Below are 14,362 nucleotides of genomic sequence, written 5' to 3' on the forward strand. Positions count from 1 at the left end.
TATTTTTCGATCCATCCATCCACATTTTTTTTCATCCATCCATCAATTTCAATACCTTTTTTATCCATCTCCACCAATCCATTTTTGTTTCCATGCTTATTTTTATTCATCCAGGCATCCATCCATCTATTCACAAATCCTTCCATCCATCATATAGATGTTATACCTTTCTATTTGTGTTTCAGTAAGAAAAGTTGATTCTTTCATCGACTTATTAAGAGTCAGACCTGTTTGGAGCGAAGCTTCTGCACCTGTATAATTACACCAGAGCTAGTCGAGACGCTGTGTTTTCTTTTTTAAACCATGCCCTAAAAGCTCTTTGACTGACATAATTGATGTGGGAATTTCCTGATTATTGCTCTCTCTCTCTCTCCCTTTCCATGTATATCCCTTTCTCTTTCTCTGTTTTTCTAATGACATATTTAACAATTTGTCATAAACACCAGAATCATACCCTCTACCACGGGAATTTCTATTAAAGGGGGTTGAGGGGAGAATCAGCGAATAAATAAAAGACATTCTCGGGGGAAATCAAGGAAACATGCAGATACATGTTGAAACTCTAGAGAGGCTTCTCATTGAGACTTGAGAGGGATCTGCCAAATGCTGATGTGATGGAACCGCAGATGCCACACAACAAGAGGAGGGAAAAAAACGGGCCCGAGACCCACAAGAAATAATGAAGCAATTAGAGAGACAATTATGAGCACCTGTGATGCTGATTGGCACACTCACACTCCATCTGTGTTTTCCTGATGCTAAAGATGCCTTAATGTTGCTAAGTTAACCTCTAACAAGGCCAGTAATGATTAGGAGTGCCCAAACTTACCGTCACACACACACGCACACACACGTCCTCATCTGCGCTCCATACACACACAGGAGGTTTGCATTAGGAAGAAGAGTTCATCCCATAGAGCAGGATTGCGTCATGTATTATTGAAGCTCTTGCTTGTATAAACACAACTCCAATAAATTGGGGTCTCCATTTTTCCGATTCATTAAGGTTAATGCAGTTTTAATTAGTACTTGATTTGAAGCCTATTAGATGTAATTTATAAGTCCTCTCTCGGACCTGCAAACGTTGCTGCATGGGATTACTAAGATAAAAGGGCCGAACTGAATTAGTCACTGTCTGGTACCGGCATGGGCTCTGAGATTCCTCTCTATCAGTTCTAACTGCCTGTTTATTTGCACAAGTGCTTTCAATCACATTAGGGCCGCCTAATGAATGGTGGCTTTCTCTTCAGGAATTGCATCACCAGGCTTGTCAACTCTTTCTGTCAGATTAAAACCATCCATAATCAAGTCTGAAGGAAAAGGGTGTTCCTACACTGACGTTTCTTCACGATTTCCTGAAACAACTCTCTCTCCCTCAAAGCTCTCTCATGGGCGAGTCTCTTTTTAATAGCTGGTTTTATAAAGGATCAATTATTCAAGAGAAGAGAGAGAGGATATGGCCTTGGAATTAATGGAGCCGCTGAGCTTTTCAATTGAACTCGTGATTTATGTGTGGCCTTTTGCCTTATTGAGAGAGATATAAGACGTTACCATCATCATCATATAACCTGACTTAAACGTCATACTTCTTTGTGTAGCTCGTCGTATGTTGTGATCAGCTCAATATATGCCATTGTGAGGGAAACTTTATGATTATTGTTAACATAAATTGATCTTCGTTTCAAATTAGGTGTATACCTAATTTCAAATAAAGTTCAATTTATGGTAATAATTTTTTACACACACACACACAATATGTTTTATCTATACATAAAAATATATATTAATTTTAAATTATCTATTAATACATTAAATTCCAGTAAGTTGTGTAAAATGTAAATATATAGTATATGTAAATCTGAATATACACTGAACAAAATTATAAATGCAACACTTGTTTTTTCCCCCATTTGTCATGAGCTGAACTCAAAGATCTAAGACTTTTTCTATGTACACAAAAGGCCTATTTCTCTCAAATATTGTTCACAAATCTGTCTAAATCTGTGTTAGTGAGCACTTCTCCTTTGCCGACATAATCCATCCACCTCACAGGTGTGGCATATCAAGATGCTGATTAGACAGCATGATTATTGCACAGGTCCGGTGCACCCAGGATGCGATCTTCCCAGATGTCCTTCACTCCGGCGCCGGGACACCACGGACCCTGGTTTTAGTTTCTTGCAGCATATCCTAAAAACCTTACATTGCTCAAAAAATTAAAAGCTAAAAAATTAGCCTCATCAGGACTGGAGAATTATCATGTCATGCCCGTCACAGAAATAAATTCAAGTCTGATAAATTCTGTGGAGGAATTACTTCTCAGTTCAAGTTGCCCTTGTAGCATTATTGATGGTGTTGTTAGATCGGCTCATTAGATATGTCTTTTACTATTCATCTTCCAATTACATGTGTGGTGCTTGTTGACTTCAAAGTGATTTCTTATGGTGTACCACCATCAAAGATGTTCAGGAAGAAGACAAAACAGAGAGATTAAAAATGGCTTTTAATGGGTCTGGTAGCACAGACAAAGATCAGATGTGATCCCTTTAGAGTTTAAAATGCTCAAGCCTCCAACCAATATCTAGTACTTAAAATACAAACTGATCAATGAAGAGTGATTTGAAACATTATAACATTATGTGACTATGCATCATCTTTGATGCAGAAAATAAAGACTGGTTGTGTAATCCGTGTCTTTTGTGCTGCTTGTACTTCTTGCTGAATTAACTTGAATCACAGTCCTTATAAAAAAGATTAAAACTATCATTTGCATGATATCGGATTTCCTTTGCAGTCCTGGCTTTTTCCTGTATTAAAAGTTTAAATAGAAGAACCTGTTTAGAACCCAACTACTTTATCAAACTATAATTACAAAAAGTAGAAATGCAAATGAGTTTCTTGGATTTCTTAATGTTACACTGTCAGATATGCAAAATAAATCTATTGTATCTCTTGCTCTGGCTACTGTGTATAGACCATCAGGGCCATATACAGATTTCCTAAAATAATTTGCAGATTTCCTCTCAGACCTATTGGTTACTGTTGATAAAGCGCTAATTGTCGGAGATTTTAACATTCACGTTGATAATACAAATGATGCATTAGGACTTGCGTTTACTGACCTAATAAACTCTTTTGGAGTCAAGCAAAACGTCACCGGGCCCACTCATCGTTTTAATCATACGCTAGATTTAATGAACATGACCATTTCCTTGTATCGTGCATGCTGCATATTACTGATATTAACTACACTGTACAAAATTATAAACGCAACACTTTTGTTTTTGCCCCCATTTTTCATGAGCTGAACTCAAAGATCTAAGACTTTTTCTATGTACACAAAAGGCCTATTTCTCTCAAATATTGTTCACAAATCTGTTTAAATCTGTGTTAGTGAGCACTTCTCCTTTGCCGAGATAATCCATCCACCTCACAGGTGTGGCATATCAAGATGCTGATTAGACAGCATGATTATTGCACAGGTGTGCCTTAGGCTGGCCACAATAAAAGGCCACTCTAAAATGTGCAGTTTTATCACACAGCACAATGCCACAGATGTCGCAAGTTTTGAGGGAGCGTGCAATTGGCATGCTGACTGCAGGAATGTCCACCAGAGCTGTTGCCCGTGAATTGAATGTTCATTTCTCTACCATAAGCCGTCTCCAAAGGCGTTTCAGAGAATTTGGCAGTACATCCAACCGGCCTCACAACCGCAGACCACGTGTAACCACACCAGCCCAGGACCTCCACATCCAGCATCTTCACCTCCAAGATCGTCTGAGACCAGCCACCCGGACAGCTGCTGCAACAATCGGTTTGCATAACCAAAGAATTTCTGCACAAACTGTCAGAAACTGTCTCAGGGAAGCTCATCTGCATGCTCGTCGTCCTCATTGGGGTCTCGACCTGACTGCAGTTCGTCGTCGTAACTGACTTGAGTGGGCAAATGCTCACATTCGATGGCGTCTGGCACTTTGGAGAGGTGTTCTCTTCACGGATGAATCCCGGTTTTCACTGTACAGGGCAGATGGCAGACAGCGTGTATGGCGTCGTGTGGGTGAGCGGTTTGCTGATGTCAACGTTGTGGATTGAGTGGCCCATGGTGGCGGTGGGGTTATGTTATGGGCAGGCGTATGTTATGGACAATGAACACAGGTGCATTTTATTGATGGCATTTTGAATGCACAGAGATACCGTGGCGAGATCCTGAGGCCCATTGTTGTGCCATTCATCCACGACCATCACCTCATGTTGCAGCATGATAATGCACGGCCCCATGTTGCAAGGATCTGTACACAATTCCTGGAAGCTGAAAACATCCCAGTTCTTGCATGGCCAGCATACTCACCGGACATGTCACCCATTGAGCATGTTTGGGATGCTCTGGATCGGCGTATACGACAGCGTGTTCCAGTTCCTGCCAATATCCAGCAACTTCGCACAGCCATTGAAGAGGAGTGGACCAACATTCCACAAGCCTGATCAACTCTATGCGAAGGAGATGTGTTGCAATGCGTGAGGCAAATGATGGTCACACCAGATACTGACTGGTTTTCTAATCAGTATCTTGATATGCCACACCTGTGAGGTTGATGGATTATCTCGGCAAAGGAGAAGTGCTCACTAACACAGATTTAGACAGATTTGTGAACAATATTTGAGAGAAATAGGCCTTTTGTGAACATTGAAAAAGTCTTTGAGTTCAGCTCATGAAAAATGGGGGCAAAAACGAAAGTGTTGCGTTTATAATTTTGTTCAGTGTATATTATATGAAGATTTCAGATGCAAAAACCTCTAAGTCCCATCTGAGATTTCTTTTAAATGAGCATTTTTATCATGTTCCTATGAAAATAACATTGTACATTTTTGAGAATAAGGCATTTTAATAACTGACTAATAACCTTTTCAATGCAATTAAAGTGAAATTACTGAACCTAAACATAGGAGCCTGATAAAAATACTAATTTAAAAGAAAACAAGTTTTTGCATTTATAGTCAGTAAGAATAAATATTCACGATTTACATCTGCTGTATATATTCAGAATTATAATTATATGTTCAGACTTATTTAAATCTATATATTCAGCAATTTAACAGTATATATTCAGATGTACATCTATTCGTTAATTATTTAAATTTATATATTCAGATTTGTATCTATATATTTAGACATAACTATATTCAGATTTATATTATATAACTATATTCTAAAGTATAAATAAATATTCCGATTTACATTTCTATATTCAAAATTATAACTTTATATTTAAAATTTACAAATGCCTATATAAAAAGTATTTATTTTATTATTATTATTTTTTTTTTCGCAATTTTTTTTACTTGATGACATGACCAAACAATGACCTGAGAAACAGTACTGGACTGCATACAATCATCTGTATCTCTCTGTATCTGTTCTCCATTGCAGTAAAGGTCTGTGTTAACATGTGAGTGACAGTGATATTACCTGTAGCTCATCTGTTTCTGCTTTCACGTATGAACACCACAGAGCAGTAAAACTTCCAGTAGGATAGGCACCAATGCAACCCGACCTCCTTGTTTTGTTTTGATATACTTATTCTGGGAGACACACACTGAAATGGTAGAAGAGGGTAAAATTTAGCGGAACAGGACAGATACTGTAACATGGTTCCCCTTTGCTGACAGCCAAAGTCACAACAGATGAGGAAATCCCCCCTTTCAACACGACGTGCTTACTGTATGGAAGAGAATCGTTAACATGGTCAATCTGAAGGCCATGTCACACACAGATGTTTATCTCAAGCGGGGAAAGACAAGAAAACGCTATGACGGGAGAGTAGCGAGGAACAGGTGGAGCACTTCTGGTGCACAGGTTCTCTGGGAGAGAGATATTCTCTTTCACTAGCATGTGTGTGTGAATTGCCCCTAGACGTGAATTAAATGGTCCCATCTGTAACCTTATAAGAGGCAGCTTTGCTCGCAAGACCTGAGATCGATTTTGTGCACTTATTCTTTGAGAGGGAAAACGCAAAAGAAGCTCGCCGGGGATCCGTTTTCAGACGGATAATGGCATTGTGAAACAAGGGGGCAATATAGGGCAGCGCTTTCACACATTCTTACATCTTTCTATCTGCATAACATGAACCATATTTACGATCAGAATCGCAGCCGCACACACAGCAGGTTCCACTTCATTCAATCTACCTCAAGCTATTACATAAATACACGGTGTGCTGTTGCTTTATTATACAAACAGCTGTAGATATTCTACATTTTCTCATACTTCTGAAGTAAAAACCTTTTTTTGTATTGCCGTATTTTTTTTCACTTGTATGTGTGATAATAGCTTTTGACTGACAGTTGACTGATCTTTGGCTCTATTCCTCATGCTTGCATAAAGACACAGGCGGTGTGGAGAGGAGAGAGAGCTTTGCTGGCTTTCAGTGGTCTTAGTTTATCAGCCTAACCAGCTCCAGCCACTAGATGGGGTATGATAACCATGAAGAGATTCCCTGCAAGCTCTCAACTACTTAAAGAGCTTTAGATCAGTGGCTCCCAACTGGTTTTGCATGAGGACCCACGCTTTACATTGGACATCATGTGGCAACGCAGATCCAAAATGATTTTGTGTATAAATGTGAAGAACATTGAAATGTTAATTAATTTTTTTAATATATCAGAAATTGATTGTTTTGTAAATGAATAAACAACAGCAGAAAGTCTAACAAATGAAACAAACACTTGACTACATATTATATTAATATCTAGTGAGAGGTGAATTTACAGCAAAATAATCTTCATTGTTTTCTCTTTCAATTTTAAAAAACAGATAAGCCTAAATTCTTTGCTAGTTTTTTTTTTTTTTGTATTTTGTATTTTTTTGTACTAGTAGGCATTTGTTTATTATGTATTATTTAGTTTTTTTTCTCCCTAAACCTTTAACTATATATCTTTCTTACCCATAAAGAAAGAACGAAAGAGGTCTTATTTATGGAATGAATTTATGGTTTCTTTTTCCTCAAATAAAAACTTTGCACTTGCAGTACGCTATAATAATTTTTATGACTGTCTTTAAAGACGGGAAATTTCATAGTAAGTGGTAAACCAATAAAAGTCAATTGTAATTTACATTAACAACATGATAACTGGTCTGTATTTCTGTCCTTGAAATGTGGTGACGCATCAGCTTGACATGATGCCAGCTTGGATCTTTTCTTTAGGGCATGATGTGCAGTTTTGCCGTTGCAATAACATGTAAATCTCAGCGTGTGTAAATAACTGTTGGGTTCACTCTTTTTGTGATGATAGATCTGTAATATCAAAGCTGCAATGAATTCAGTGAATTGAATCATCAAAGTAATAAATGCTGTATGCGATATACATTGTTTTTAGGGCCACAGAAGTAAAATTCACAATCTTCTGTATTTGAAATAAGGTAAAAAAAATGTAGATATAAATATTTAAGCTTGATTCTTAACTTATTATATATTCTTTTAAAACAACTAAAATAGTTGAAACTAAAAATGGCAAATGAAACAAATTTCGGACCCAAAAAATACAAACGCAGGTGTGCAGGAATGAACGTACATAACGTTTTTGGTTTCAATTTATAAATTCACAAGCTAGCCAAAATGTCAGCATGTAACCAAAGCAAAACACTCTCTCCATGGGTGGACTTTCCATCCTTCATGAATATTAAAATCTTTCCAAACTAATCACAGGTCTTTTGGGCTTCATCCATGTAACTTAATGTAGGCGATGATGGTCTTTACAAAAAAAAGTGTAACAATTTATATTTATATTTTTAGACAAATAAGAAAAATGTCCCAAAGTATATTTGTCTAACCCAACATATATGTTTAGACTGCAGTGTATACAAAAGTTTGGGGTCGGTAAGATTTTTAAGTGTTTTAAGTCTCTTATGCTCACTAAGGCTGCATTTATTTGATCAAAAAGTAAAAACAGTAATAATGATTTATTATTATTATTACAGTTTAAAATAATTAATATTTTTTTAATTGAATTATTTTTAAAAAATCATAATTTAAATATTTTAAGTTTTATTTTATTCCTGTGATAGCAATGCTAAATTTTCAGCAGCCGTTACTCCAGTCTTCAGTATCACATGAGCCTTCAGAAATCATTCTAATATGCTGAATTGCTGCTCAAAAAACATAATCAGTGTTAAAAAAATAAATAAGTAAAAAAAATAAAAGTGCTTTGTTTTGGTGCTTAAAATTTTTTTTAAACCATGATACTTTTTTCAGGAGTCTTTGATAAATAGAACTGATGTGTTACATTATATTTGCTCACTTTTGATCTATTCCTTGCTGAAAAACATATTCATTAAAAAATAAAATAAACTATATTTAACATATTTAGTTATATAATAAATGCAATATTAACTATGACACTGTTCACTACTGCGCTCGTGCAACAGTAGGAATGTTTTACATCTACATGTCATTTCCATGATTGTGTTTTCATAGCCAGATTTAACCACAGAGCCTGTGAGTAAGAAAAGTGATAAAACTCTACTGATCACTAGAAAATTTAAAGCAGGTCCTGGAGTACAAGAGACACACTGAGACAGAGAATATTTCCCCACCTGCTCTGAGTTCAGCAAGGGTTCACTCCACAACGTTAAGCCGCTTTGAGTTCACTCTCCTCAGGGCAGCCCAGTATATAAACATCAGTCACACACAAATATACTCACACTCACACACAGTTCAAGCCATCTGATTGTAAGTGCTCAAATATTTTTAATGTCTTTAGTGGTGCAGTGAACGGACAGGAGTGGAGGAACATTTCGAGGTCTGAATTGGTACTGGTTCTCACCGCAATCGGTTACACCGATCGTGCTGTTATATCGAATAAAATACATAAAAGCAAACATTTGCTTCCCTCACTTTCCACAGTTTAAACACACTGTTTTTGGATGAGATGGTGTGGATATATTGTAAATGTGGGATATACAGTATCAAGGGGGAAATATATTCCCTGCTCAAGTGTAACACTCACCGACCGGCACCTCTATTAAAATCAACCCACACCATCCCCATCTCTTAGCTGACCTTTCTTCTGAATTTTTCCCTCGCCCAAAATAATGGATGTCTCCTGACTACTTCAGAGAGATGACCTAACACGTCGTCCTGCAGTAGTGGAATGTCATATCACTCCAAAATCGCCCAATCAGCATGCCGGAGCACAGAGCAAACAGAGAGGGGGCCCGGCTGTGGGCCGAGGATGAGTTCGCGCGGGGCTGGAGTGCGCTCCTCGGGATGTCAATGTAATAGACTGGCTTATGATGTGTAAATAGCACGCTGCTTTAATGGCGGCTGTGTCGCGCCGATGCACTCAGCGATTGAATTTAAATCACAGGGGAGAGGAGATGGAGGCAGAGCGAGGGGAGGCTCCACACCAGGCCATCCCAGGCTTCCTCTCACGTTCTCGGGCTAATCTCGTTGACCTCCGGGGTGGCAGGAACTGGTGGAAGACAGGGGCCGGTGAAAGCGGGATATGGAGTGCTGGCTCACATTTTATGTGACAGCGTGGGTATAGTTCACATTTAGCATTCTCCTTTTGATATTAGCAGCATCATTGCTTTGAAAGATTCACACTTTCTAATGTAAACAGTGTAAATATTTTTTTTAAAGTATGTAATATTTATATATAGTTTGTATGTAAATGTGGCAATCATAAATTATTTTATTTTAATTACATAATATATTATAATATTTAATACTGAAATTAATTCATATTTATACTATAAAATAATTGACATGTAAAGTATACAGAAAAAAATACATAAAACAGAACATGGTATGGCACATGGTAATCTATTAAAGCCTTTGTCTGAATCTGAATGGAAACAAAAAGAAAAAGTGTGTGAGAGAGAAAAAAAACCTCTTAGCCATTTGTCTGACCTTCATCGTACCTCACAAAGCAAGACATTTAAAAAAAAAAACACCACTTTCACACACCAAATGCTTGTGTCTCTGCTTCTGCCAAGACTTTTTAAACTAGCTGAGATCAATGGATTGTTTTGGGCGTTTTAAAATGTAAAACAAAAAAAAAAGATTTAGCAGCATATGGAGGCAGGTTGTCTAATATACTCAATTGTTATTTTATTTTATTTTATTCAGTTGCAACTACAATAAAACAAGAAAAAGCAATTGATCAAGATTTTCCATATTGGTTATAAGTGTAATGTATAACTAGATTTATTACTACAATTAATTGCAAATAGTATTAATAATAAAAAAGTAATACGTTTAGCGACCAAAATATACCTAACTTCTTCATCCTCCATTAATCTCTTTCTCTTTTATTCCTTTAGGGGAAAGAATTCACATGCTCAGAATCATTTTTGGATTGTGAAGAATACCACATTCATCTGTTTATATTAACTTATGTGGTTACATAAGTTTCAATTACATTTTAATTTAGTATTTGGAAACAAGTGTCCAATTTCACATTGAATTAAATGCGGTAGATGCAAACTTATTTTTAAATGCATTAAAGCCCCCAGTTATGCCACATATACATTACAAGGCCTCCATCAACATGCAGCAGACATATGATAGTGTCCGCTGAGAGAGGTGAAAGCAAGAGTTTGAATCCAGCCTCCATGGAGGTAGCAGCCTTTGATATGTTCTCCGTTTCCTTTTTCATTCTGGCAATAGTGTCGGTTCCCACAGCAATTGACCTTGGAGTCTCTTCAGAACTTTCTCCCCACCCAATCTGCTGGTGCTAAAAGCTTGCCTGGAATCTGGCTGTTGTTTCATTACATCACTAAACTCAGACTCTCCCGAGATCCCCTTTTGAAAAATAACACCTGAGTTTTGGGGCAGTAGTGGCACGGGAAAGGAGGATCGGATTGGAAGCGGCAGGTTGGAGAGGACAGATAAAGAGAAGAGGAAGAAATAAACAAAGTAGATGAAGTGAAATATAATTTGGCCTCCTGTGTAATCCAGGGCTGCTGGAGACACCTCTGATCTGGCAGTTTGTGTGGTTAGCTTAGCGGGACTGAGCGAAGCTCGACTGGCTGCTGCTTTTCGCTCTGATCCTGAGAAGCAATCAGGCCGAGGTCGCTATCTCAGAAGCGCTGAGGAACACTCTAAGCTCTAAGGCCGCGGCTAAAAGTCAGTGGAAAACCTGAAGTGTGGCAAGGGTGCACCGGGGGAAACTGAAATAAATGAACATTTACTCAACCAAATAAAGCATACGTCTTATTTTTATTAATAATTCTATACTACTACTACTACTAATAATAATAATGATAAATTAAACTACTACCACTCACAAAACCTTAGCAATAGCATATACAATGATAATAAATATAAAAACTATATTATTATTATTATTATTATTAGTAGTAGTAGTAGTAGTAGTATTGGTGCAAACAATAAAGTATAAAAATAATTTCAATAATAAGAATGTGTATGCATTTATTTTCCTCTAAAAGTGAAAATTATAAAACTTACATATTAAACAATACTAATACATATATAGTTGTCTACTACCCTATATATATTTATACTTGGGAATAAAATTACTATAGATTTAGATGTATTTGTATAAGATAAAAAATATATGTAATTTTATGAAAAAGGTGTGCATTTATGAGTTTCCCTTGTTGTTTGTTAATGTTTGTCATAGGGTCATTGCTCATACTTCCATACAATATTTTTGCTGAAGTGCTGGTTCATTTACATTTTGCTACAGCATATTCACAGCCCATCTTAAGCGGAAACTGCACTTTAAGATTATAAACACAAGTGCTTATGTGAAACATATTTCAAGGCATTAGTCTCTCGCATGTGTTTGCGTTCTATGTTTGTACAAAAATCTTTGGTGGTAAAATGATATATCACAGGAAGCCTAACTCTTTGATAAACCTTAACACAGGGGCAAAGAAAGAAAAAGAAAACACAGAGAATGAAGAAAAACAAGTGCTATGTCCTCCAGAGGAACTTGCACTGTATGCTAATAAAGCGTCTGCAAATCATCTGGACAGACAGACCATCTCCCTCTCCTGATATACTGCTTCCTTTCAGCCCATTTAAAATTCCTGTGACATTTCTAATAAACAGTGACTAATACACATTAGTCATCATTTACTAATTAAAGTCCTAACATGTTTATACACTTTTGCTTCGTTGACATGTCAAACATTTTGAAGAGTAGTTAGATGTATCTACATGAATTCAAATGTTTATTGTGTTTAAATTACTTACTGGCACAGAATGAGTATCTATGATTTTGACAAAGCACATCTTGGAAATTCTGTTTGCGTTGTGTTGGATATTTGCGTAGCAGACACTGGTCAGGGAGTATGAATGAATTAAGCTGTGATCACGTGGCTAAAAATCAATGTGTGAAGCTGAAACACTTGCCAGCTCTGGCAAAGACTATGAAATAATTATGTAGCGGTTATCAAGTTTTTTTGGTTTTTACGGAAGAACTTTGATGAATAAACTCTCAAAGCTTGTGTGTGAAGATTCATAGTGTGTGAACTTATGATGACTCAATTATCATATCAGGAATAATTTTTGCTTCCTTACAGTGACAGCAAAGCCAAAATAAAGTTCAAAAGCCTTGCAAAAAGCACTGGACATTATATAATTCCAGCTGCTTGTGAAAAAATATTCTTCATTCTTCCTCCCCTTCATCCATCATTCGGACTTCTACCTGCTTCTACATCCCATCTTATCATATTAATTCCATTTTTAAATGAGTATCATGCTTTAAGAAGTTTATTGTGACTTCCTGAGTAGCGTGACCATTGAAATCATTCGATATGGGTTCTTGTTTAGAACCGCAATCAACTGTATTTCAGTTATTTGGTTTTAAGTTATTTGATCCATTTCACTTACTAATCAGATTCTTGATAACATGTCTCACTTCTAGAAAAGTGTTTAGATGAAGCTTTTCCTCCTTTTTGAGCACTACCAGATGACTGTTTCAGGCTACACCGTTTATGCCAGGCCCAAAGGCAGGGCGAATTCCATGCATGTGCGTTTACTTGATTGTTTAAGAGTGATTTCCGGAAACCAAGTATTAGAGCGCCAGGAGCTGCCTTGTAATAATTAGGGGGTTAAATGGTAGTTGGCCACACAGGAGGGCATCACCACACCGCACCCCTTTTCCTGCCCCTCAGAGGTCAAAGTTCATGGAGCTTTTCAGGAAATGTCAATTTCTCAACTGGTCCAAAGCAGGTGGACACCAGGTTGGCATTGTTTACCCAAACAAAATTAAGCAAGTAAGGAAACGGCTATCAAACAGCAAGGATGAGGGTGTCCCATTGTCTCTCGTGAAACTCTCACTTCAACTGTGTGGCGTGACGTGCGCAAAGTGGCGTTTGTTATTATAATTTTGGGTTAATCTTGCCCTCTGGCAAAAGCAAGTCTAATTTAACTTAAACTTTAGTTCAGGTACTCCAGCTTTGAAGCTGATGCCCTTAAAAGCTGGTCAGTAAGCTCCCTCAGAGTTATGCACTTCCACCATGTTATTACATTGGGACCTGAAGATGAACCCTCCGGGAAAGGGTTAGCCATTAGTAAAAGGATCAGACTGTTATTTGAAGAGCCAAGGTCAGATTTAGAAGATTGAAGGAAAGATAAGCTCTAGCCTTCAGTGTTTTGATTATGAGCTAAACAAGCGTAGAAGAAGTTGGGATGTCTCTTGAAGGAACACGCCGCCCAATCTCCCCCTCTTCCCCATCCGATCGCCACGCACCTGCGAGAGGAGCCCGCGGAGTAAAGCGGAGGACAGAGGTCCCGGGAACTCTAGCGTTGTTCTCCTTGACACCAGCTGCCATCACTAGCGTGGCCAAGGGCAAGGTCACAATGCCGACCAGAGGGAACAGCCAGCGGATTGTTTTCACTCCAGCAATAGACAAACAGCCGCCGTGGACACGCTGAGACAGCCAGCTGTGGCCGTGACCTTTACACCCTACAGCCTGACCCCAAATTAGCACTATAAAGGCAAGCAGGGATGACAACTAATTACTGGCCTCTTGGCTGCCTTTGGCTCTACCTGAGAAAAATGCAGCTTAGATGTGCTGCTATGTGCTGTTTTTTTAAAGCCATAAAAGTGAGGTATGACTTCAGTTTAATATATTTCTTATATTAAAGGGGTCATATGATGGACGATATCTGCTTCGTCATGCCTAGAGCTGATCCGTGCTGGTCACTGAGGAGTACTTTCACCGCTTTCACCATGGACAAAGCGGAGTCCAGCCCGGGGTCGTCACATGTGGTTGCCACAAGCCCACTGGCCGCGCCGTTCTCAAGCCCGCCGGCCACCACTCACTCTAGCCCACCGGCCGTTCCTCACTCTAGGCCGCCGGCCGCCGCTCACTCTAGCCCACCGTGTG

This window comes from Sinocyclocheilus rhinocerous, unplaced genomic scaffold (genome assembly GCF_001515625.1).
Source record: "Sinocyclocheilus rhinocerous isolate Xijiao unplaced genomic scaffold, SAMN03320098_v1.1 scaffold1829, whole genome shotgun sequence".
NCBI classification, from domain to species: Eukaryota; Metazoa; Chordata; class Actinopteri; order Cypriniformes; family Cyprinidae; genus Sinocyclocheilus; species Sinocyclocheilus rhinocerous.